Genomic DNA, 27,243 nt, shown 5'->3' on the forward strand with positions numbered 1-27,243 from the left:
GATCGACGGGTACTTTTCGACCCGCGGAATTTTTTGCTATCGAAAAAGGAGTACGCCGTCGCTCGACAGTTTCGAATATTTGTAGCTCATGCAGCAAAAAAGAGAATCGTTTATATTCGTTTTCGAGATTTTTCAAGTATAAACATATTTTGTCCCGTTTTAGCTTTTCGAATTTTTCATGCTCCTGTATCAAGTTTTTAACGCCGTCTCGTTCCATTGCGATACATTTTACAACGAAATCGATATTGTCGTTAAATACCAGACGCCTGAGTTGAGTTTCCTGTCTGTTGGAAACAAAGCTAAATTTTATTTGTCCGTCACGCGATACAAACTTGGCCATCGGACGAATCATCGCCGATTCTCATTGTCGCAGAGCGGTAAAATTTCAGTCCAACGTCAAATTAATTCGCGTACTCGATACGATACTGATACCGTCGCGTGTCTCGTTAACTTGCGCTAGATCTTTGTGTCCTTCGTACTTCCGTAACATCCGAGAAGAAATTGAATCTGGATGTTCGCGTCAAACAGTGTCTCCGTCGTGTTTATCGAGTCGAATAAAAAAGTGAAACAAGCGGACGAAGAGTCTCGTCCGCGACGAGAAGAAGAAAAAGAAGACGAACAATCGAGTCAGGACAATGTCTGCCTGTTTTTGGTCGGGCGACGGTCGGAAACTATGGAATAAAAATTCCTCGCACGGTTTCCTGAGAAACGAAAGCAAAATAACAAGTTCATCCGAATTCCACGGGCAGGCTGAAGCGAAAACCGACCCCAACCCCGAGCCAGCCGCAATAAAAGTCTCGGCAATACGACGTAAACGCCATTTTTGGAATTCGAATTTGTCCGTTTCGCGTTTCGGTTAGCAGAGACACCTTTGGTTCGGATAAAACGTGAATTTCTCGTTCTTTGCGAAATAAGTTAGAATCGCCGTCATAGCCAGTTTCCGACGATCTAACGGAGTTTTATAAATGGCCAGTTTATTTGCTCAGCTACTTCGCCCTATCGTTTCGCCTTCTTTCCTTCTTTTCTTTTTTAACACGATCGCTCGTAAAGAAAGGGAGAAACGGCAATGGTAGAATCTTTCTGGGCGAGCTTGTTTGTTTCTCGCGAAATTGACGGCGGTGGTATTTTTGCAATCTGATTTGTAGAATTATCTGGAATAATCTTGGGGCCCGTTCATCGGATTTTAACGCTTCGACTACCGTTGGCGCCTAAAGGCGTTCAGTAAATTCGCGCTTGCGATACTGTAGGCGCCTATAGGCGCTCGGAAAATTTTATCGACCGTAGTTCCAGCGAATCTCGTTTGAACCAGATGTAAGTGAATACCGATTCAACAATTGGATATTCCTTTGGACATATATTACTTAAAATACGTTTATCTAACAGCTGTTTCTTCGTATATCCTTAGAATGAAAAATTGGTTCGTGCTTCGATTCTGTGGAAATGGTAACGGAAGAGAAGTACGCGAGACAATTACGATATATTTCTCGTATTATTTTATTCCCTCGTTACATTACCGCGCTGTTGTTAATTGATCTATTCACATCCGTTGTTAGTTCCTATTTACCCTATCGAACGTGGACACCACAACTATTGGCAATTGCACTTGTCGCTTCTAGAAAGAAAAAGTCCGCGGTAGAACGTTAGGACGAACCATGCGAAAGCACGCAACAAGTACAAGTAATACGAGTGTACCGTACGCACGAAGCTGCGGTAATTCTCCAAATCATCTTCGATGTTCTTCCCCGTGCATCCGTCAAGTCCATTAAAAAGGAGCGAAAAAGAAGAAAGCTGCGGACAAGAGTCGCCAATAAGACGAACGACTCGTACGTCCATATACATATTCATGTAGTTTTTCTATTCTTTTCTTTTTCCTGTTTGCGAGTATCTTCGACAACGTAGCACGTTTCACGAGAGCGAAACTTGAATTTCATCCTCGGCTCGGTAAAGACGTCTTCGCTAATGACCCTAATCGTTTTATTGTCGCGATAAATTCCACCGAAACACGACGTTCAGCCGTGCCGCGACGATTCGTAGGTGATCGCTTGAGATCGTTCTTTATTACACGCCCGCTATTACACGCTACTATCTGTCAGTAAGTACGTAGGTAGAGTTCTTTCCTGCCCGCTGTTAAATTGTTACAGATATTGGCAAATATTTACTACGAAGTATATGATACGATGGGCGTTTTACTGAATTTATGGATGCAGTTTAATCTCACTGTGTTTACGAATCGCAGCAGTGCACGTCGAGTTGACGAAGTCGATGATATCGATGAGCGATGGAAGGATTATCGGGATGGTTGCACCCCGCGGCGAGACACAGCCTACCGAGGCGTACTTATTACGCTTCGTTTCGTTCGCATTGTCCGATTTAATCTGCGAAAAGCTTCCAATTTGTACGAGGGCAAGACAATGCGCCCAGGGGGGCCCAACGATACGGACATTTGCACGCGCCGTTTGCTACGGGGGCGAAGATTCAATTTGACTGTAACAGCTACGAGAGAAGCTTCGCTGAGAGTTTGTCCGTCGAGCGAGGAGAAATTAGCCCGATCTGTCATTCAGTTTAATCGATCCAAATTTATTCATCGAGCTTCTACGTACGCACGATTTCATGGAATGACGGCGAAACGTTGTTGGATTCGCGTGTTGGCGCGTCTCTTGCTGATATTCACGTACACCGTTTGATACGTTTAGAGGAACGAAGAACGGTACGCGTTATATTCGCTTAAATTATTCACCGTACGCTGTTAAATCGCTCGGTATGCATCGTTACGATTCATTAAGAATAATATTTCTCTCTGCTATGCAAATTTTAGCACACATACTACGGTGCGTACCGCCGGCTTGATTATCTTGACTTGTAAAGTTAATACGTTATCTGATGCAGACGAGATAATACAATTTAAATGGAAGTACACAGGTGAACACGATTTATCCATTCAAAGCATCTTTAATTCTATTTTCATGTCAAAAATAGGAAACTGTCTCATTTACCATAATGAGGAATATCCATAATATCTTTTTGCCTATCTGATTAGCAAAATAATTAAACGGGCCGATCTATAAAAACCATGATCGATCCTCGTGTTTGTCGTCATTGGATCGTAATTATAAGCGTAGTTACACGCGAATCCACTATCTTTTAATCGCATCCTTTTTTTTTACCAATTTCAGCTTTTAGCAAGATGATCACCATTTACATATTTTATTGGCCGGATTCTGCGACTTGGCGAAACGTCGATTATCATTATCATTATTATTATTATTATTATTATCATCATCATCATCATCATCATCATTATCGCGTGACAGTTTAACCGAACTAAACCGTCGATGTATGAGAATAAAGAGTCGAAGCTTACAGAAGACCCTTTTACGTGTGACGGGCCTGTAAAATTCAAAGAAGCTCGACAGAGAACTCTGAGAGAACAGTTCGGTTTGGTGCACGTACTCTACCTACGGTTATGACACCGGTGCACGCAAGCACGCGCGTATCCCTTGGACAACACGCAGGCCACGTTGTAAATGTAACGCGGCGACCACGGCTCTCTTATAGGTGAACCACTCGCCGGCTATCAACCTGGCAAATGTCAGAGTATGCCAGGCCACGGTGGTAGAACCTGTCTTGTTACCTACACAGACGCACGCACGGCACAACTTTCCGGTGGAAAGTTATTAGACGAATCGGCAGGTAGAGCAAACTCGGCTAAGGAAGTGGTACAGGCGAAATTCGACGAACGCTGAAGGTCTTTGTCTTGGTCTTTGAGGTAAACACGTATGGAATATTAATCGTTGTGTATTTTACATGGAGATTTTTCGATTTAGACGGACTTTGAATTGTATCAGGCCATTCAATAAATTAGCGTCGTTGGTCGCCTTGCTATATTCGACACATCGATATTGGAAATAACGTTCGAACGAGACCTTGAGATGCTGCGACAAAGCGTATTTTGGTTTCGTATATCGATAATTTAATACGCGCGTACGTAAGTATATTCAAAATAGGTGGAAATTTACGAAATTTAGTAAGTTTAAAGCTGCGATAACTTTGGAACTGGCCATGAAACGTCCATTCCATAGATTGCTAGAAATAGCAATGTAATAATTTCGTAAGTGATCAACGCGAAAGTTTCTCGAGCGACAAAATTCTTTTGAAAGCGATTCGGATGGCGGGGACCGTTCGCCCAGCTTCATAAATTATTAATGCGCTATTTTTAACAACAACCTGCATTTCCTACGTATGCTTAGTACGTTTGGATACAGGTTTTGCTTAAATGTATGCCAGAAATAGCCAGTAATATCGCATCCACGTATTTCAATGTTATCCGTGTAAAACTAGGCATACCGGCGTCACCTGTTCCGTAATTAAAATTGTCTCCCCGTTTCGACTTTCACGTATCATCTTCTTCTTCGTTATCTATCTTCTATTTCTGTTTATTTCGCGTTTGTGTCGTGTCCAGAGGACGTTGTTCACGCGACGAAGAAGCTCCGGCCAATTGATCGCTGTGAAAGATCTCGCCAGACGCAACCGTGAAATTTCTCTCTGCTTGCCAATTATAAAGGTAAAGGTGGAGAAAAGAAAAAGAGAACAAGAAATTAATATCCAGGAAATAGCGGATCGATAAGTGGAAGTCGATTCGACATTTCGCGACGCTTGTCTAGACAATAATCTTGGAAACGTTGACCGGTTTTAAACTTGATTTTGCTACCGGATTGGGTAGGCTAATGTGTTCGATTTCATTTGGAGCAACAGGTTTACGGCTTACCTGTATTATTACAAGGTTTTCAGAAGCGTTCAAATACCTTCGCCAGCCACTGACTGCAAAATGGTAATAACATCGTCTACACAATAAACGAATACGTGTCGATACTCGATCGGTCAACGGTTCCCATCAATTTCTAGTCGCCTTCTGAAAATACGTTTAGCCTGCGTGAGTCACCATTTTCTAGCGGAATGTTAACTAACGGTAAGCGCGGTGTATTACGGAAAAAAACGTGGACTCGTCGGCGTCGATCGGTGTGCATGCTCCAGTAGCGACTTATTTTTAGCGATACATATTCATCCACGAGGGCAGAGCCGTGCTTTTTATAAACTAATCCGAAGGCCTTATAAATTAATCGCTTCTTGCTACTCCAACCTCTCTCTCTTATCTTAATAGTTTCGAAGAGGGAACCTCGACAACTCGAACCTCCTTTCCCCTGCTTTTGTTTTTCATTTTCTCTGAAGTTTTTCTGCACGCCGAACGACGTTGGAATTTTACACTGAACGAACATTTGGAGGATTCTGCTTCTTGTTGAATTCGTGGTTTCACGGGGACGACGTTGGAACGGCCACGTCACAGAATATTACGACTCTGAAATATCAGTGGAAATTTACATCAACATCAACAGGCAGGAAACTTTAGCTTAATCGATCGTTTAAAGTGTCAGTTTGGTATTTTAATCTTAGGCGCGTAGACACGAGAAAGAAACAGACTTCCAACAAAGTAAACAACTGGCCGAGGCTTAAGAATGTGTGCTACCTTGGAAACCTATAAAAAAAGTAGGGTAAATTTACCATTTTTTTTTCTTCTTCTTCTTCTTTTTTTCACCTCGAAATATTCGGCGAAGGATCAAGATTTTTATAGGAAACTAGGAGCAACGTTTTAATTTTGCGTTCACGTTCTTTTTACTAATGCAAACTTCCAAAATGGCGGAATGGTTCATCTGACTCCACTTCGAGCGACAGCTCGTTTGCTCGCTCACTCAGCGGCGAATGTGACTGGAATGTATGGAAGTACACAATTTTTCCGCGTGCTTGAACGAAGATGGATTTGTTCAAAAATTGCAGAGAAGAAGGAGAGGTGGCTCGTTAAAGGCAAAACTTTGCTCGTCGCTGAAAAGAGTCGACTTGCAACGTTTGTACAAATGTAACGGATTGACATAACAGAGAAATTATACGCCACATTGTAGATAGTCTATTTCTGTTTAAGCTCGCACGAAATTGTTTTACTTTTTACATTCCAGTCACATTTGCCGCTGGGTGCAAGCAAGCAAGATTTCGCTGGATATGGAGCCACATAGTGTCGCACTACTGTGCCATTTTGTAATTTTATGCGATAAAAAGAGATACGTGTCCAGAGTTAAGACGTTGCTTTTTTTTAAATTTCCTACAGAAATCTCCATCTTTTACAAAATATCTGTAGACGAAGGAAGATGGTAGATCCACTTTTTGTTTCCTTCTTTTCTTTTTTTCTTTTTTTTTTTCTTTTTGGATCTTCAGAATTGCATGTCCCCTTAACGTGGAAATCCTAAGTGACAAGAATTCCTTCGACGCAGACTTCTAAAAATTCGGTTGCCACCTGCGCCAAGTTGAACACCATCTTCCTAAACCTGTTTAAAGCCTCAACAAAGTCTGAACGCGATAATCATCGCTAGACGATACCGAGCTGAAAGAAAGAGTCTCAGGTAACCCTTTGGTAATTTACGGACTTCTCTGGAGTCTGGAAAGCTCGAGACAAGTTGTAAGTGGCGAGAAACGTTGATGTAAGAGATTTCGGGAGGTGTTACGGTTGAAATACAGTGTAATAAAATCTCGTATCGAGAAATCTGAGAAAATTTGCTTCGACTTCTCTTCGCGCCGAGATGGCCATTTATATCGAGCGATTTGCTGCGATAAAACCGGGACAAAGACTAGAAGGATGAAAGAAAAAATTAAATCAAATTTTTGGAAAAGTATACGCGCCCCCTTCAATTCATTAGTTCGAAAGTATTACGCGAAATCGTATAAAATTATGAAACGTAATTACGTAATTTTACGATTGTTCGTATTTATATCTCCATATGGCGATATTTTAGAAGAAGTCGAAGCTCTTGAAAGTTTACAATTTTCCAACATCATCGTACAACTTCAGAGTTCCACGATTGCAAAATTCAAAATTTTATTGGTCGTCGTCTATGGTGGAGCATCGTATTACAACGAGGAAATCGTTTATTAGCAAACGCGTAGGTTACATACGTTTACGCGTCAAATTGGAACGTTGCGCAGTCATGATAGTGGCAATTAAAAAAAGTGTTATGAAATGAAGAATATTAAGAATTTGCAATTTTACTTGGCGAATTCACCGCTTAATAACTTTACCATTTTATGCTTATTCGATCTTACCATTATACAACGCTATACTTTTACAAATTGAACATTTCATTCAAAGTCTATTATTCCTCTCAACTTGCCAACTTGCTCTTCGCTATCTTAAAATCCCAAATTTTATTCCTTCTGTCATCCGTACGAGGCTATCGACGTATCCTACGGTGATGAGGAAATCGCGCCTCAACCGATAGCAACGGATCTGTTCGTTCCTGTCAAGACTAGCGACGCGTGGCAATTAAGTGGAAAATTAATCGGTCTTCCGAATGGAAAAGGCGTTACGCGCGGTATTTTGTCCGCCTTATGTAACGAGTATCGCCAGTCGTGTTCGCAAGCATAGACGGCCTCCGGCAAAATTTCCAGTGGAACTTACTATCGTCACGGTTTATTCGGGTTCGGGAATAACCCTAATACGCTAACACAAGCGTTACCGGTATATCCGGTTTACTAACTTCTGAATTAACTTCTCTGAATTTCATTTCTGTCACAGACCTTTGCCAACTGGATCGGAACTCGCGTCGATCAGCCGCGTTCTTCGACTAGTTTCCTAATTATATCGCTTAGTTTATCGACCAGTTTTATGTCTATATCGGGCAAATTAGGGAAATTTGTTGCTTCGATTTCTTTCTTTGCCTTTCTTCGGTGTAGCTGATTGCGAACCTTGTTCGCGATCGATGCGTTAACCGCGACCGATCCGAGTCTCTCGGAAGCGAAACTGGCCGATTCGGTTGCGCACGAATTTCTCCATTTCGTTCATTTCCGGTAGACACGTGATTAATATTCGACGTGTGGAGAAGCCAAGGAACGGTGGCTGTACCCGTGAATTTTCGTTTATCACGTAAGGATCGTGTAAATAATTAATAAGCGAATTTCAAGGGAAATTTTAAGAAATAATTTAATTGTCATTTCTCTACCGTATTTCAATTTACGGAGTTGATCAACTGGTGGCTTCTGACCGCGTTGTACGTTCCTCGTTCGACTTCTCATAACTGGAATTCCTTCTTTTTTTTTTTAGTCGACTGATTACGGACACGTTAACCAACCAGTAATGGGCTATTCGTAACTTGGCTGAAATTATCGGGCAAATTTTATAATCTCTTTAACAACCGTATCTACCATTATAGTGGATTATTCGTGACTTGGTTGAAATTATTAGAATCACGATTTATGTGTATCTTCTTGTGTGTACAATTAAAGTAATATTATTAGTGAAATACAAGTCAGCCAGCAGTAATAAACTGCCAGTATTAATAGATTTCCTCGTATAACTGTAACGTGTTCGGTAGGAAATCAAATGAGACTTTACAAGGTAACTTTACAATCGCCACAATACCATAGAAATCGTCTAATTGCTCAATTTCTTTAAACAGAATATTTTTCGCTCGTTTGGTGATTTCTTTAAAACTTGGATCGACTGTCACGCGGATTACGGATTTGATAAAGGATACGATTAATTGCTGCAACTTTGTGACAAGGAATTTTTCCATAGGAACTTTTATCCGTATAACTTATTAAGTCACGTTTATGTATAATTAATAAAGTTTCTTCTAAATGAAAATATCTTGTATACGGATAATTCATTGCAACATATGGCTGTCGCAATAACCTGTTGGGTGTTTGGAAAAAAAACTCCAGTAATAATAATATCTTTCCTGTTATATTATTCAAATCATGCGGTATAGTTTCCATTAGAAGTTATGTTAATTCGACGACGTTTAATTTGGTCAGGTTTAAAATTCAGCCGCGAAATATGGAATTATCGATGGAACGACGCACTGGATGATTCACCGAATTTAAACTGCCTGGTTGATGAATCTTTTTTCCTTTTTTATCCTACTGTAAATGAGATCAGGAGCAAGGAATGAATAGGTGGTTGTGTCGCAATAATTAATTTTTCACATATAAGCGTGTGGAAATAGTTGCAGAAAAAGATGGCTTTTTTTTACATTTCAATAGGATTAAGACGTTATAAATGATCATAAATTGATTTATCATGTAAGTACGCTTAATGTTTACCAATTATCCTGTTTACATTCTTCAGTCGTTATCTATGTTTCTGCAACTTGCATATGTATGTGCACGTCAGTCTGTCTACAAGCTCCGTTACCACACCCATGAAGAATAAATTTTCGTTACTCTGATTATTCAATGATTGAACATGTATATAGATTGACAACTGACATTATTATTTCTAGAAATAAAGAATTGCCAACGACATTATCATTCTTGGAAATATAGCGCTATTTAATAAGAATTTATCGTTGTTAATCCGATACAAATCACTGATAATATAATGTTTATAACAATATTTAATATAATAAAAATCGTCGATACATCTGCGTAATTCATATTAAATTAGATTATAACGACAGGATTAATAAGATTGAATTACTAATTACAACGAGCGTCGACAAATTCAAACCTCGATTTAACAAAACGACTGGAGAAGTAAATTTCGCCTCACGAAATTACGAGATCTAATCCTAAATAAGTCTAATTCCTCATCCAGTCACAACTTTCATTAAGCATCTCCCGAATAAAAGGCGAACGTGAAAGTTCCCTGGCCTAAAGCCTACCCATCCTCATCCGTCACCACTCACCACCACGTTAGCTAAAATGCTGTTCCATGATGCTCGTTCCTTCTTTCTTTTATCTCTCTCTCTCTCTCTCTTTTTATTCGTTTTATTTCGCCGGCAAAAAGCGGTTCTCTAATTGGAACAAAATTCTTTTTCGTCGTGGCGTGGAAATTACGGGGCCAGAGAGGCCTCGAACATCGTTACCGTGTCCCAGATATTTCCTGGTTAGAGCCACCACGTCGAACGCTTCGACGCACGATGCTTGTACGCGGCGATCCCACGCTTGAAGATTCGTATCTACGTCTCGTTTGGTGGTTTTCCTTTGTTTTGGCTGGCATCGGCCAACTTCCTGCCGTTTTCTATTCCCCGGGCCACGCGTATTACGCAGCCTTCCTTCTTTTTCCTTTTTCTCTTCTCTCTCTCTCTCTCTCTCCCTCTCTCTTCATTTCTGTCTCTATCGAGCGCGTGGATACGAACAAGAGTACAAGACCAGAGACATTGTATTTGCGCGACGACGTTTCCCAAGTCGAGTCGAGTTTGGCCTTATTAGTCGGAATTCTAGCCTACTTCTCTTCTCTTTCTTTCTTCTTTTCTACAATTCGTGTATCGATTTTTATCGTTGGAAGAAAGTTCGACGATTACTCGCGAGTTCCTGGTTGCAGTGATTCATCGGTCGCCGGATTCACAGAAGACGACAATCCAGGATCACGTGCATCGGGACACTGGAGATTCGCTCGCCAGAGCTGCGCCAACGCGATTCGAACGCTGGTTATTACTATCCAATAACGCGCCATGTTTTTATTTTCCCCGTTTCTTTCTCTTTATCGAGAGCCAGGTAGAACGCGGCACCTTTGTCCGTGTTCCTTTTTCTTTTATACCGGGTAGTCGATGGGATGGTTGATGTTGCTGTTACAATGTAGCTGATGGCGGGTTAGCTGTGGTTTTATGATAGAGAAGGGGAACTCTGATGGCTGGGTTAAGAACAGACTCTCTCAGTGGTGTAGCGATGTGCAAAGATGTACCAGACTGGAGGGTTGAACCGCGCTTTGCAACAACGATATAGATCGACGTTCCTTCCGTATGAAGTCGTACGATACTAATTAACCCTCTCGGATGAGCAGCTAACAGCTGGCGTATTATTCCTGCAACTTGTTGCGCGCTTAAATCATCGAGCACGAGAGTTAGGCCATCTTCCAGTCCGAATATCTCTCCGACCGATTGTACTTGTTTCGACAAAAGAGTAATCAGATTCGTAATAAGAATTCACCGGTGCATGCAGCCATCAGCCTCTACCGGACCATTGTTGGTCTTGCAGTGATCAACGCCCTCGCTGTAGGCGTTTCTTTTTCGACGTTTCTCGCCTGATCTTCGATTAAAACCCGTTACCGTTAGTCGACGTTAGAAACTTCGTCGCCGTTTTATTTTTCATGCTCGAACGAAAGAACTCCCGCCGCTCTTTTCGGCCACAGTGGTCCAACGAACATGATACACGGTTTCCGAAGGGATCCCGAAGGTCATTAATATCCAGAAGGTTCAATGGCCTGAAACGTGGTACAGCAGCTTCCTCGACGGTGATACAATCCTCGGAAGAATTAGGGGGTCGCTTACCTGCGTCCACGATAAAAAGCGTTCCCCTAATTCCGTCGAACAAAAGGCTGGAAACGTTACTTCTTCGAATCGGTCCTCGTATCGTATCGTTTATGGCACGTAAACAGTGAAATATCGTTTCTCTACGCGATTTAAAGCGGACACCTGTTATTTTTCGAAATGTTTTTTCTCGTTGAGGTTCCTGTTTTAGCATAAAAATCCTATAGAAGGGCGCCGCGAGACAACGGTTATGCGCCATCGTAAGATATTACGCCGTGAAACCACGTAACACGCTGTTGTTGCTCGTGGAGCCGTTGAAATCGGATGATGTAATTTTCCATAGAACGCCGAACAACGACGATTTCTTATCAGCATATCCAAGAATTTCACGGCAACCATTCGACATGATCCGTAAAGAAAAATAGAAGACGATGTTTGAACTTATTGCAACAAAGTTAAGTATTTGTTCTTACGATAAAGAAATAATGGTAGCGTAAATTCATAACATCGCTGACGATAAGCATTCAGCAAGTAAAATTAATGGTCGAGTTATCAAGAAGAAATAGTTTCTTGACGAATAATATAGGTAAATTTGATCGGTTCTTTCCTTATAATTACTTTCCGCTGACGAGTATCGCGTAATTATTCTTTGTCAAAATAAAAACTATAACTCGGATAATAACAGCATTATGTACGATGACTATCCTTTCCAAATCTTCGTTGCCATGCCACCGGCAAAATCAACCTTGCCCATTTTCTCTTCCGTCGTGAATAGACAAAGAAGCAATTGTCTTCATCCGAAAACAAAGGCATCGCTGTCCTTCCTATCGCTAAACTCTCCATTGAACTAACCGAAGGCTCTCGAGATCCGTTAAGTTATAAGCAAACATAATTAAATTCTAATTAATTAGAATTTCTGTAACATTAACAACCCAGATCATTAGCGACATTAATAACCCAGAATGGTAATAGTAGAAATAATCAACGAAACGAATGCTTTGTGCTCACTGTCGAATACGATAAAGACCGTAGAAATTGTTCGAGTTGTAAGCAAACAGAAATTAAATTACGTCCGATCGTCGCTCGAGTGTTGCAATTATTAAAAACTCGAACAAATGACCAACCACTCGGATAAATTGTTAAACGCTGAGAACGTGGTATTCGAAATTAATACTACATAAATGACGAATAAAATTAACCTGCATAGGTAATATTTAACGAGAATAAATTTATATTATTACGATTTAGCAACATCGTTGTCGGGGCTCTGCTCTTCCTTTACAACTGATTTTTTAATTTGCTCTATTTTATAGCGATCGATATCGCGGACATTGCCAAGAGCCGACAGTTTTGTTGCTATTCTGTCACCGTGTACGTACGTTGACTTTGACGTTCCACGCGGTGGCAGTCGAATCACTCGCAGCAGCATATCTACGTAGCAGCATCACGAACACATCATCCTGATTGTTAAATCGTGTGCATGTTGAAACAGATGTAAATTCAGCAAGTGTCAAAGTGCAGATAAATTTATTATTCCATACGTACACGCTTTATAGTTCTCGCTGCGATTTAATTTTTATAATTTCCCATAACGTGGAACGTGTTGGAAGAATCGCCCCCGCATGCGTTTTCAACACGTTCAGGCAGAGTGCGGTAAGTGCCAAGTCGAATGTAAATTCCACGAGTACAGTGAAATATTTATTGAAAATTGATCAAATTTATTGTTTATAGCTCCCGCTAGAACAATCCGATTTTTAATCATTTTCCATGGCGTGAAACGTTTCGAAACAATCGGCTGCGTGCGTGGTTGGCTAATTAAAGCGAGTATCGCGAATGTTTTTTCCACGCTCCATCAGTTTTCCCGTCGGTGTATACGCTGTACAATCGTTAGCTTTCCCAGTGCGAATGATATGTAGTCTTCCATTGAGCGTACCCTTGTTAGCGTTTTTTTTTTTTTTTTATTATCAAGAAGCGCGCGCATTATTCGTCCATTTGTTTGTCAGTTGTTAGAAATAAATGTCTCAAATCGTTAGGAAAAATGTGAGCGTTCTCTCGCGAGAACCTTCGAATTAAAATGACACGCTCTCGTTTACGAGTGTTAGCACGTCTGCTGATAATTAAGGGAATAATTCATCAGAATTATGTATTTGTTTTTTTCTCTTTTTTTTTCTATACAATAAGATAAGCGCCCAAAAAGATGAATCATAGATCAAATAAATAAACGAACGAAGGAGAAGATTTTTTCTAGAAAAAGGAATCATTGATTTTTATGAAATCAATTACACAATTACGTGAATTATTAGTAGCAGGAAATTCATACAGGTGTATTAAAAATGTAAACTCGGTTCGTTAGAACATTTACGGAATACGCAGAAACGGCGGATGGCAAATACAATGGAAAATGTGATAATGCAGATAACGAAACGAATTAATTCAACGAATAAGAAAAGGTTTAATCCTTCGAGCGCGGTTGTGGTCGATAGACGACGTTATTTATCGATAATTACATCGTATTTGGCCTTGTGATTTTTCTACCTTTGAGGGATCCATCTATGTAAATGTAGAAACGTTTGATGGATTAATTTTGTCATTCTTCTTTTTCTTTGATTCTCTATTCTTATTTTATATCTCGTCCGGTAGAGCGAGCAGAGACAGGATTTCCTCGCTATTGCAAAATAACCAGACGATTTCAATTATTTCGCGTTCCATCCCAATGCAACGATTAAAAAATCTTCAATCAACAACTTGAATAAAATCAGCCAATAAGCAGATACAGGATATCTCATGGAGGAGACATCGTTCCTGGAAAGCAGCAACTTTGTTATACGCTCGTGTGTCACTGATTTCTCTCCATTCCCTTGCATCCCGTTGCATGCGATCGTCCGAGCCCGAAATCGTTACCGGCATACATAAAACATGAATTTCGATACAGGCTGCATCATTAGTCGTCTCGCGGCGCAGCATCGATACCGGGCCTCGTTATTGGCCGCGCATCTTCGGTCGCTGGTTCCGCTTGTCCCCGATAATAATTGACGACTTTATGCCGAATACAAACACTGTTCGATGAACTTCGATATCGGTGGTCCCGTTCATCCTCCTTAACGTTATCTCGGCCGGGTAATCTCGATACGCGTGTCCGCGTGGGCGTATCCGTTACGTTCCGCAATCTGCGGACTGTACGACTGATTTTACGATGAAAATAAAAATACCTCGGGTATCGATCGGATGGAAAAGATCATCGATAGACAGACGGATAGATAGGTTTCTCTTTACCGAGACAGTTACGAAGGTATGTGTAATCTATTATAATAGAAGCATTTTCAGGAAGACTTTGGCGATCGTTTAGAAAGCTACCGGCATCCTGGATTTCGACGACGTTTCAATAAGTAACCGGCGGTGGGACTCAGTTCACGAGATACTTGCAACGATCGTCGGCACCGCTACGGTGAAAACGTCTACAATAATCGCGTGTCCGTGACAGAAACAATATAGTACAGAAACCATAAACTATAAGAAATGGGAATTAGATTTGTTAGGCGTGATTTTGTACGCTGCGACGGAGCCGCAATTGTCGCCGGCAGAATCCACCGTAGCGGTGGTGGTGTCGACAGCTTCTGGCAAATATCTTCGGAACTCTGAAAATATCGATCTCCGCGACGTACTACTAGGTTGGCAACCAAGTGATTGCGGATTTTGTTATTAGGTGGTAATGACAAAATCCGCAATCACTCGGTTGCCAACCGAATAGAAAATCTTGGAAATTGAACGATCGTATGAAAATATCACGTTTATTCGTTGACGTTTTAGGAAGACTTTCTTGAATAACTATATATTACGTTTTAGTCCCTAATGTGCATGCACGGGTAATTAAACAAATGTATTCTGCAAAATTATTGCGATAGTCAACGCCAGCAAATACCAACAACTTTCTCGTAAGTCCCAATTATAGAGAAATTTCCTCCATCTAAGATCAGAAAATTGATTATAACTGCACACTTTGCATTTACGTGGAAAGCCGTAAAGCACGACAGACGAATCGCGAGAAGGACTTTTCGTCGCTGTTGAAAATTTCTCGATGCGAGTGCCGATTCTTTACGACACTCTGCGCCTATGTAAGCGTAGGACGTAACGCGACTGCCGCAACAAGTTGAATAACCGAAACAAGTTAAACGATTCTGCAACATATCGATGCACTTTGGCAAAAAGAACTATCGACATTTAAGAATCGCGCGGACATTCGTAGGAAAATCTGGTTGTACAACTTTGGCGCGAGCATTTTTATGCAAACCTGAGTCTTCGCGATGAAGACGTTTTCTGTCTACACAGAGTCCAAAATCGAGTTTGGAGGGAATCTGATAGAATAAAGTTGTAAACGACGTGCACAGAGTTCTATTGCCTGTTCATATATTTTTTTTTTTTCTATTTCAAGCATCGATAAGGCAGTTACTTGTACATTTCAATTAAAGCTACTTTTATTAGTCGGTTTCACGTTTATTTTACGTTTATCGCGTTATGTTTATTTACGCGTATACTTTACTCCAAGTAATGTACGAAGCGTCCGTTCTCTACGACTGACTATAAACGTATTTCTGCTTTTAGCAACTATATTTCTACCTTTTATTATCTCGTTGTAGTTAAAACTGCAGAGCCACGAGGAACGCGCGGAGCTTACTGGGAGCTCTGTCGGGATATAATACGACTCGGCAACTCTTCCAATTTTATATAATAAATAAATACGTCAAGATTCACGGTCCGCTAATAACTGGATACATAAACTGCGACTAAATATATACAAACATAAAGTAGCAAAAAATTAATCGCTAATATAGAAACTAAGACGATGACCCAGATCTAACGCTGTCGGCGTATAAGTCGTATTTTTCTCGTCTCGTCTCTTTTACGCGCTGAAATTATAATCCCATCGATTTCCATCGGTAGGAAATTATTTTTTATCCGCACGAGTTACGATGGCTTGCCACAGAATCGCAGTTGTATAATTCTCTGAAAGATGGCAAGATTCTCCGCCTTGTATTCATCGGTGATAGAGAATGCGTTACAGACAGCTGTAAAATAATTCGAAAGCTGATAAAATAGCTGATAAACGTTGCGAGATAACGGGAATTCCACGTAACGTGATATCGTACTTATGCCGCGTGTCCAATATTCAGCAACGTCTCTGTACGTCTACGACGATTAGGAAGCGTATAAAGCGCGCTGTGTGCGCGATCCACGTACTCACCCGCGGGGCTGAGAAGAAAAACTACGAAAGAACAAGTTTCCATATTGCCCACTTTCCACCTATTATCGTTCCTCGATTCTCCTACACCCCGGGGCAGCTGAAAAATTCAATTCATCGATTCGCGTGAGACCGACCGGTCGCGAAATCGATTTCTCTGCTCGGGATCTGTCGAAGTCTCGCGATAAAGTTGAACGACGCGAATCCAAAGTATACAGCGACTGGGGAAAAAAGTATCCGTACACCGCCGCGTTCTTTTTACTATCGTTGTTTATTTATTGCTTTAGTCATTATTTAGTTATTTACTACTAGAATTGGGTCGTAGTATATTAAATTTCGTATTATAGTAAACGCGAGACTTGATGGGAACCATAATGGTACGCTTATAAATACTTTTTGGTAGCCGCTGTATATGCGACGAAACTTCGTTTACGTAAATTCCGTTTATCAGCAAATTTTAGTTAATGTTGCAAGATTATAAAAAAAAAAAAAACGGGTATAAATCTCGACGAATCTCTATAGTTCTCATTCATATTCATCGCTGATGTTCACCTGATGTTCGTATGATATTTATAAATCATCAGCTCGGATAATATTTCATTGAAATCGCACGCACAATAATTCATTCGGCTCTTGTAAGTCATTGTTGGTCCTGTTTCTCAGAACGCTCGCTCGGAAAGAAAAATTATTTTAACAGATCGCGCAAAAGTATGCAAATCTTCGCATTTTATGCTTATCTTCGATAAATCTTTCCTCTACGCGAATCTTATTCCAATTACTTTGATTTACTGTCGCTTATTTATTCTATTTATTATAAACCAGTCCCTTCTCTCATTCCTCTCACACCTCTCTCACACCGAATTAAATTATCTCGGCTTTATTTCCCTCTTCTTCCTCGACTAACTCAGTTTACTAACGTTTCCTACGCGTAATTACTTGGGCTAAAACGAGCCAAGTTATCGCTACGATAATTTATCCACTTTTTCCAACCCCCCGCCCCACGCATAACTCCGCAGCCTTCGAACAATTGAAATTATTGCTACGATAATTTATCCAACTTTTGCAACCCCTACACCCTCCATTCTCTATGCATTTACGATCGCAAAGATAACGGACCCGCGGGCACCGGCAACCGAGCTTCAATTGAAAATAAATAACGCGATGATAATGAGTTTCTCCGAGCGCCGTTTATAGGTTTAGCCGCGCGTGGGCCGTTTTCTGTTACGCAATCAAGCCGATGGTCCTTTGTGTACGAGTTCCACCGGCCGACCAGTGGAATCTCGACCCCGGATCAACGTGTTTCCCCGCTTTAAAAATTCTTTAACGTCATTTAAAACAACTAACGCGAAGCCAAACGTCAAAGGGCACGCTTTGTTCGTATCGTGTTCTTTCTTTCGTTATCGGGTCTGGTCCCGACGATGATCCGTGGCCGCGGTTTAACTCTGTCGCTTCGTCGTCGATCTTGAACGTAGCGGTAGTCGTGTCGGTCGTTGGGAATAAATAAACTTAGATCTACAGATGCGGTGGAGTGCGTGGAAGCATCGTGTTCGTGCATGCACTCGACTTCTCCTCGCGTTGCTCGAAACACTGGGTCAGTGTATCCAGTCGCCTGTTCGTCTTCCATTGCTATAACAGTCGAGACTGGTCCAGTCCAGTCCGGTACTTGGCCGCTGCAGCGCCGCAGGCTCGCGCATAGACTGTTGTACCATTGCACCTCAATGTGCAGAAGCCGCGTGGAAAGTTTTTACGCGACGAACGATCGCGTCGCATTAACAACTTGCACTCGCTCGATCCAGACGTTTCTCCCGTTTCGTCTGCTTTTCCTCTGCCGCGAAGGACGACGTGTATTTTCCACCATTATTTCGCAATTCTAACAAATATTCAGGACACTCTGCGATTTAGGACGCTTGCAAAGGAAATTTAAACGGACCGTCACCGCGGAGATTACGTAGCCGTCGAGTATCGACAGCGATTAACGAATATTAAAAAACGTGATAATCCAAGCGTCGAGAAACTATTTCTCTCGTAAACTTGGCAATTTATCGGCTATCTCGCTGTCCCACGAATTTTCCGCTTTTTCTTCGCCAAACATGCGCCAAAGCGATCTTCTCTACGTAATCGCGCGTCGTTCCTTCTCAACCGATCGTTTAACGCCGCCGTCTCGTCGATCTCCGCTTTCCGTCGTTCGAAAAATCAACTTTTTTTTAAATCAATTGATTAAATTAATTAAATTATTCGCGTTTCTCGGAGACCAATGGCTGTTTCACCCTCCGGAGCCAGGATCGCGACGCCAATGCCGGTCGTGGAAAGAACAGAAATTTCTCTGGGTCGGTTGCAAACCTGCCCTCGGCTATGCCGGCTCTAGCATCGCTGCTGCGATCGTTGTTGCATAGCGAACGCGACCTGTCTATATACAGGGTGACGCGCTTTAGTATGAAATTGATGAATTTGTTTTGCACATGGGCCGCATATGGGGACGCGGCGTTACGCGCGAGAATAGGACACGCTGCTTGATTCGTCGAAGAGAAAGAGCGCATTTCACGGGGATACGCGAGATAAATTTCACGAAATGTCTCGCGAGATAAATTCTAGATTTCAAGCTCGAGACGTTGGTCGGTTTCATGGGGATTTTAATCTCAGCTCTCTCGTGGCTCGCTCGATATCGACTTATAATCTTTTAAGCTTGCGAGGAATGTAGGCGATACACGTTATTTATTGAAAATTATCGATTCTCAGATCGCTAATCCGTATATTATTAGCCTGTGAGATCGTAATGTACCTGGCCGTTCTGTTAAACGTGCTTCCGTTTTAAGACCGCACGCACGGATACGTAGACCCGATGTTACTAATTCTATCAATTTTTTTCCTTTGACGAATTTCTAGTTTGAAAGCTAATAACCAAAGGTTATAGACCGCTGCTTCTCATTAGCTCAACTAATGTAACTTTACTACCTTGCCTTTTATTTCTTCGCGTTCCACTCCGCTCTTTTTCTCCACTTTTTTGGTATCGTCCGCGTACTTGTTCGTCCTTAGCGGCTCTCGAACCGATACTCGCAACTAGTTGCGCCGCGTGTATATTATTAAATCTAGAAAACATGAAATATTATACTTGTACAATACCTTTCTACGTAATTTTCAATCTACTTGGCACAGGCGACAATGAAAATCTCTCATCACGTAGAAGCCAACGTAGCAGACTTTCTCCGAACGAAATCTCTTTTGTCATTTCCCCTCGTTTCACCGACACCGATTACGGTCCGTTTTTCTCGAATCACGGAGTCGTGGTCTGTGCAGAGCCCCCATTAGTCCCTCTGCTCGCCGACGATACATTATCCTGCGCTCGTCTGTATTCTAATTTTCCCTCGCGAACGTTCAAACGATCTTTGTCAATCCACTTTCGATTTTGGATCGCGCGCGATGCACAAGCATCGAAATAATCGACGTGCCTCTTATCGTTCGATGATATCGGTCGGTCCAAGTAAGCGAGTGACGCAAACGTGAACGATGATTAACGGGAAAATCGAAAGAGGTTTAATAAAGATCGTTTGTAGAAGAAAATTAGCTCACTCGTTTGTTAATCCTTCCTGGTCGTCAATTTTCTCTGACAAATAGCTTTCGTCGCACCTTAGGTGCGAGCAATTTGAGCGAAGATACGTACAATCGTAGTTTTCAATTTAGAAATTTCTTCATTCCCTTCGAAGAGCGATTCGAAAAGAATCGTTCGGACCGTCTTGTAATTTCGATCGCTCTGTTCCAAGAAGATGTTATTAGAAGATATTCCAGTGCATTTTTCTTCTTTTTTAGTGAAATCTGTTCGTGGTCGCGATCTCGTCGAAGAGCTGAGTTTCTCATTCCACGCTAATATTTTACAAGTTACACGAAAACTCTGTTCTTTGCCAAACGACGGCCCAATAACTGACGAAGCAAAGGTAAATGACTCTCCCGTGATACTTGCGAAAGGAAGATTTTTGGAGAAGAAGATAGCCGGTGATATCGAGTTTTAGAAAACCTGAACGTTAAATACACTATTCGATCAGAATTGTCCCAAATTCTCGTTCAAACGCCGCGCTGTGAAACGCACGAGAACGTTGAGAATTTTCCTTTGTTTTTTTCCCCCGAATCCTCGTGCCGAACGTCGCGTACCGCGCGACGAGCAAATTTACGCCAACCTCCGAATTTGAAAATTTACGCTGATACTCGCAGTGTAATTGAATACGCAATGATCTTCTTAATGTAAGCGAGAGAACTACGGTGATCGATCATCGCGTTATCGGCGATCATAGCCGAGGAATTATTCGCAGAAACGAAGAACGACACGGCGGCTCGGTGGGTTGTAACGACCAGCCAAGTCGTTGGTTTCCTAGCGTGCATCCGGTGCATCACGCTCGAATGCTGGAAATAAATCTGAGAAACTGAAATGTCAAAGTGCTACCGAGACTACCGAGAGACTAGCCAGCTGCCTGGTTTACGACGCTGTTACAACAATAGCGATCCTTTGCGTCACCGAGAAATCACTCCCCACCGATTGTCGTGCGGTAATGGCCGTTGTAATCGCCTGGTGGCTGCGTGTATTAGCCGTGTTATTTTCTTCTACACGGAGGTTGGGTCTGTCGAGAATCGCAGACAGATTCAATGGAACGAGGTCTGATTACCGTAATCGTATTGTCGCTCCGAGTGAGCAATCGCACAATTTTTCGGCTCTTACCCCATTCCTCTTCTTGCTTCTATTTACTTTAAACTCGATGCATTCGCTCGACTATCTACTTCCAACTGGATTCGTTTCGATTCGCTGGAATACGAGAAAACGAGAGTTGGTCGAATTCAACTTATGGAAATGTCAATTGTATCGTGTAATTAGGAAATGTTCAGACGTCTATCTGTGCGTGTTTGTTTGAAAGTGTACGGTACGAGCTTCGAATATAACGTTGAAACGGGCTTCGAATATGGGAAACTTTTGAGCTAAAATATTTGGGAATTTTCCGTGAGAGAGGATCGAAGGCGTAAACGTTGGAAAACTCTGGCTTGGATCATCGAATTGTTAGGGCTGGAGTCTTTAGTTGCAACAAGACGAACTGGTTATCAAAATACTCTGGAAACGACATCGTGGAAAATTGAGAAATATGTTTGGAAAAGGCAACGCAAGTAACGATAGGACGAAATAAGGACACCGATGGAAGTCCCTCGGTATAGAAAATATGTTGGTTTTACTCGTTCGTATCTGCTGTATTATGTACAACATGTTACAGAGTGTTTGACGCAGCTCAGTCGTAAATTGGATTTTAATTGCTACGGTAAAAAGTAAGGATTTCAATTTATCAACTGTTTTTTTCCAAATTCCCATTTTATTCGATCGTGAAATAAGTAATTTATCGCGAAACAGTGTATTAGAATGCGACGTGTTCGAACGATTTAGTACACGAATCTAACGTCGTAATTATTCGTATGACCCGTGTCTAATTTGTAAAAACCAAGTGTAAGATAATTAAGGAATCCGAGTGGAAGAACGTCTACGCGTAATGCTACGCTGGTACAGAAATACCGTGTCGGTAAATCAATTATAGTCATTAAAGAACGGAAACATGCTATTGAAAAATATCTACAACAGGCGGTGTGATTAAATGCTGATCTACCAACACCGGAAATGTGTAATGATGCCAAAAAATCCACTTTTAGAAATCTTCCTTTTCTAATGCATCGTACGATCCTCTTATAAATTACGTTTCGTCGCAAAAACAATTAACCATTTGCATCGATAAATCAAAGGAAATACCTTGCGGATAAAATATACAGACGGAACGCTTTTTTCTTGGCAGTATCAATGGCGTTTCGTTAGGCGAAAGAAAGCTTTGCTCCTTAAGGATGGTTCGTGTTAATCGCCATAAATATCCACCCTCTCCTTAAACCACTCGATCCGAATGGAAATTCCAGTCGTCGGAATACGAGCAAAATTGCCACACCGGCGAGTCGACTCGCCAAGGATAATTTCTATCCCCCGCAGTGATGGATGATGGATCTTCCAGCGCTGCAAAATCTCGCATTCAATGAACGCGGCCGAGATATGGCACACGGCCGTGGATGCGCCTTAATGACGTCGTCGTCGCGGTGCTGGTTGCCACATCGCGCGCGAAAACACGCGAGTAACGGCTTAATCAGTTTCACCGTTCGAAAATTACGACTGAACTCGCCTGCAATTCCATCGACGCGAAACCTCCGGTCGCCGTTTCGCAATTCTGTTCTCCTATTCACGAAACCAAGTGTTCGTCGTTGCTCGCGCTTAGACGTACACAGGCAACAGCGCCAACACGCTTGATTATCCGGATACTTTAGCCAATTTCTAACGATATATATGGACTGAATACCTGTACCTTTTTATTCGATACAGCATGCTCGTAATTGTTATTCTTTTCTGGACATATCGAAACTGTTACTCTCTCTGTATCTGTCGCGCTTTGAATTCCTTTAAAAAAAGAAAAGAAACCGTCAGTCGGCGTCGTCGCGTCGCATCGGACGCGACAACGGTAGTTCGAATTAGATTCGAGGAACATAGTTTCTCAATTTTAACGTATTTAATTTCGATGTACATGGCGTGGCTCGTGTAACACGCGGAATATAAAACGTGAATCAACGCTCTGAGATGAAGTAACTCGATCCAATCTCTCAGAAACTATCAACGATCCGACAGTGTTACCGGAAGATTAAAATACAAACGTACGTTAGCTACACGCGAGGAAACCTACGTTAGAATTATTTCATCTGCTGGATGGAATTAACGAGGAAAACATCCCTTGCATAATCGACGGAAAACTAGCATTTCCAGGCAAAGAGAAACATCTCAACTGTTAATTCGCAGTCATTCGTTATCGGGCAGCGTTGAAAAAACATAATCCAAGCTGAGAAGAAGACCTCGGCGGAGTGGCTCAAAAGCTTCAGCTTTTATTTGCCCCCCGGTCATTTATTAACACGTTTCCTCATCTCGTAGCAATGATTAAACACTGTTTTCAAGCATTAATATTTATACGAACCCATTGGTTTTCGCCGTTACTGCTATTTCATCGTGACAGCCAAGCCAATAAATCCAGGATGTGGCAACGCGCGTTCATCATGCTCTCGTATCTCTGCCATATTGCGCGCAATTCATCGCGTATACAGCTACCTTTTTCGCCTAAATAGCGAGCAATCTAAACAACACCCACGTCTCTCCCTCTAAACTTTCGTTCAGATCGCTCGGGTTACTCGTTCAATTCACGTCGTTTCCACTTAAATAACTTGGTTTCCAGCGAACGCACCCACGGAGTTGCCAACCAAGTACAATTCCCGACGCGATTCTCTTCAGATTTTTAATCAAATTTATAATCAATGGTTTCCGAGCAAATTTACTACGTTTATATAATACTGCGAATTCAAAGTTGCAAAAATGTTGGATGATCGGATCAATTAGTAAGATAAGATTCTGCCTAGGTTCGATCCTCCAAATTCCATTCGACAAAGCATGGATTTACGTAAATATCCGCGCTCTATTTATATTTCAAGGATTTGCAAAGTGTAAAACACGTACGTCACCGCTTTCCTCTCATTTCTGCATCAATTTCAAGCGACAAAAGGTCGATGTATAGTTGAACGTGGCGAACGTGCGATTATATATTGAAAATGCATTTAGTCGAAGTAAACGACCGAGTCCGCAATGATAATTTATTGGCCGAATGATTCAGCGACCTTCATGCAGTCGATACTCGCAACGAGCGTTCCAACGATGATGGCGGACACGATTTTCTGGAAATTTTACTAATGGAATGGATAAAGCTAGCAGGTTGCTTTTCATCGTGATCGTAACAGCATCTCTTAGACTGCGATATAATTCACTTGTTCGTTACAGCTTATGGATTCTGGCGTTTAAATACTTTCTGCCCGTTTGCACCTGCGTCTCTATATAATTATGTAAAATACGTTGACAGAGGGAATGCAGATTTATCGTATACCCGGGAAACGTAAAACTTTGCCGAACCAGGCTGTGCAAAGGTCTCCTATAAACTGTAACCTCTTGAAGAGAGAGAACGTGTTCGTTTAAAGAAAGCGATGTTCGCAAAACCGAGTACATAACGTGATTTCGTATGATCGAAGGTGTAGAAAATACGCCTGAAATACGAATCAAGAGAACGCGTGATATATCCACGAAGCTTGTTTAATTGAAACGAATATACCAAACGTTTCCTTACTCGTGTTCGTCGCAAGTATAATCTTGCGTACGATTTGCACGCATGTTACAATGCATGCGCGATCTACAGTCCAGTTGCGACAAATTTTTCATCGAGATACCGCTTTTACCAAAATCTTCCACTATTTCAAGTACGAACGTTGTTTCAAAAAGGCGAACGCTCGTATTTTTGGAAAACATGGCGCGCTCGAACGACTACTATTGGGTCGGCAACTAAGCGATTGCGGATTTTGTCATCAGGTGTTAATGACAAAATCCGCAATCACTTAGTTTCCGACTCAATATACGCGCATTCGCGATTCGCTCGGTTTCTTCCGGCGGATCGTCGCGAGTAAAATGGCCGCCGTATAGAATCGTCGACAGAGCGGCGAAGATAATCTCACAGATATAAAAATTACGATTCATGTTGCTTTAAATTTCCTGCCGAGCTCGGTAATATTCCGTGGCATTGTGTACGTGCAGGAAATATTCGTCAGTTGGCGCGAGAACGCAGGAATTCACGATGCAGAGGTCGACTCGATCGCCTCTGGCCAGCGTCTACCCGCAGAAACACGAGACTCTCGGGGCCACGTTTTATTTATACGTTGCCCTACGACCCGCTGTTTCGACAGCGATGGCAAAAAGTGTTAACGCCTGTCCAGCCGAGCGAAATCGAGACACGTCGAGCCGCTATTTAACGAACAATCGCCACACCGTTTTACGCTCGTCGATGGAGCTCTCCGACGGTCTAATCGACGATCTATCGCGCAAAGGTGGGCGCGCGTAATCGATTAAGATAGCAACGACTGATTCAGTTATCATAACGGAGACAGCCGACACGAGGAGAAGGCGGGTAGAAGAACGGCGTCCGCGGATGGAAAAGAATTCGAAGGCGAGTTAATCAGAGAATCGGGGATCGTGCGGTGGGACTCGAGTTCGTGATCCCGAGAGCGTTCCTTGCCCCCGAGACAGAAATTCAGGTATTTCTACCTAGGCGCGTGGAAATTATTCAGAGACGCGCGAACGCGCTCAGAATTTCTCCGCTCGAGTGGAACATCGATAATTTATATGTGACGCTTGCTGGAGTACGGTCTCGAAGGTGAAGCGTAATTTAGATCCGCGCACGGTTTTCGTCGGATAGAGAATCGGTAACGAATGTAACGTATCGACTTCGTAGATTCGTGACAATGCGATTAAAAACCACGTGGACGGTCGACGAGGAAACTAATCGTTCGGCAAGACAGGTAGCTTTGGACAAAGTTTCACCCATTTATTCAGTTTCCTATTTTCGAACGATATTTCGTATTTTGTATTTTGTATTAATAGTATCTTGATCGTTACACCGGCCACTATTCCTCCGTTGCATTGGCGCGTTCAAGCGCAAGAAATCGACCACTTCCCTCTTACGAGCCGGTGCTTTTTGCGGTCGGTCATTAACTGCATAGTGGCGGGTTTTCGATGCGCGCAAGGGAAAGTCTCGCTTCGAGGAATCCCGGGAGCGGTACGTTGAAATCGTAAATCGAAGAAGAAGTCTCGGAACAGTCCGCGAATGCGACTTTCTCGCTCGCTACCACCTCCTATTTTGGAGCTAATCGCCAGTATCTGTCTATCTCGCGGACGCTTCGAATTCTCGGTTTTTCTTTGGTCGATTTCGTTCCGTCCAACAATCGGTGATCTAGTTCCAGAGTAACGAGATGCAAGGACGAAACGTGGAACGTGATTTTTTTGCCTGCCTCGTTCACAGCCAACTTTACAACCAATTACGACCCGACTGTTCAGCCTAATTATATAACGCCGACTTTCTGATCGTTCTTGCGAATGACCGAGCCGAACGATTCCTATGGTCGCTTCGAGTTACGGTCTCCCGTGCAAGTTTCGTTAGTCGAGATGACGCCCGACGTTCCTTGCATTTGACAAACGAAGGTTAAAGAATTGGATTTGGCGTTTCTTGTATATCGTAGAACGTGATAAACATCGATATCGATGGAATATCTGTGGTAGAAATTGATGTATGGTAAAACTACAACAATTATACGTATACGTGTATGAAAATCGATATACAGCTTGCTTTGGATCGCATGTAACCGAACAGAGATCGTTCTCCAACGTCTTGGGTCATCGGTAAAAAGTCGCAAAGAGAAAAACTATCGTTTCATCAGAGACCTAAACGGCCCGATTCCGTGACCACGTGAAGACGTTTTAACGCGTTGGCTCGTTAGCACGTTGACCCGCGATACATAACACTAAGTTATGTTAATTCCATTTGGAATACCGATCATCAACTAAATCGCATTAAATGGATGATTACGTTTAAACGTTAAAACACGCGACTAAGTTGAAATTCATAGAACGTGATTTACACCGCTATGATTTTCAGTCTGCCGTATTTCTCATCCTATATTTATCATCTGTCCGTGCGAATATGCTTCTCATTGTTCCTTCCACGTTCCCTAAAAAACACGTGATATTTCTCAATACGTGCTAATATATAATGTTTGCCTGGAACTAATAGCCCGTGAAATTAAAAG

At 42.0% G+C, this 27,243-nt stretch overlaps 1 protein-coding gene across 5 annotated transcripts in view; it reads left to right on the forward strand.

The window, feature by feature from the left end:
* Positions 1-27,243, forward strand: part of LOC122571376 (protein sister of odd and bowel-like) — a 251,067-nt gene that overhangs the window by 136,500 nt on the left and 87,324 nt on the right. The gene's annotated exons all lie outside the window — the stretch shown is intronic.

This window comes from Bombus pyrosoma, linkage group LG10 (assembly GCF_014825855.1).
Source record: "Bombus pyrosoma isolate SC7728 linkage group LG10, ASM1482585v1, whole genome shotgun sequence".
NCBI lineage: Eukaryota > Metazoa > Arthropoda > Insecta > Hymenoptera > Apidae > Bombus > Bombus pyrosoma.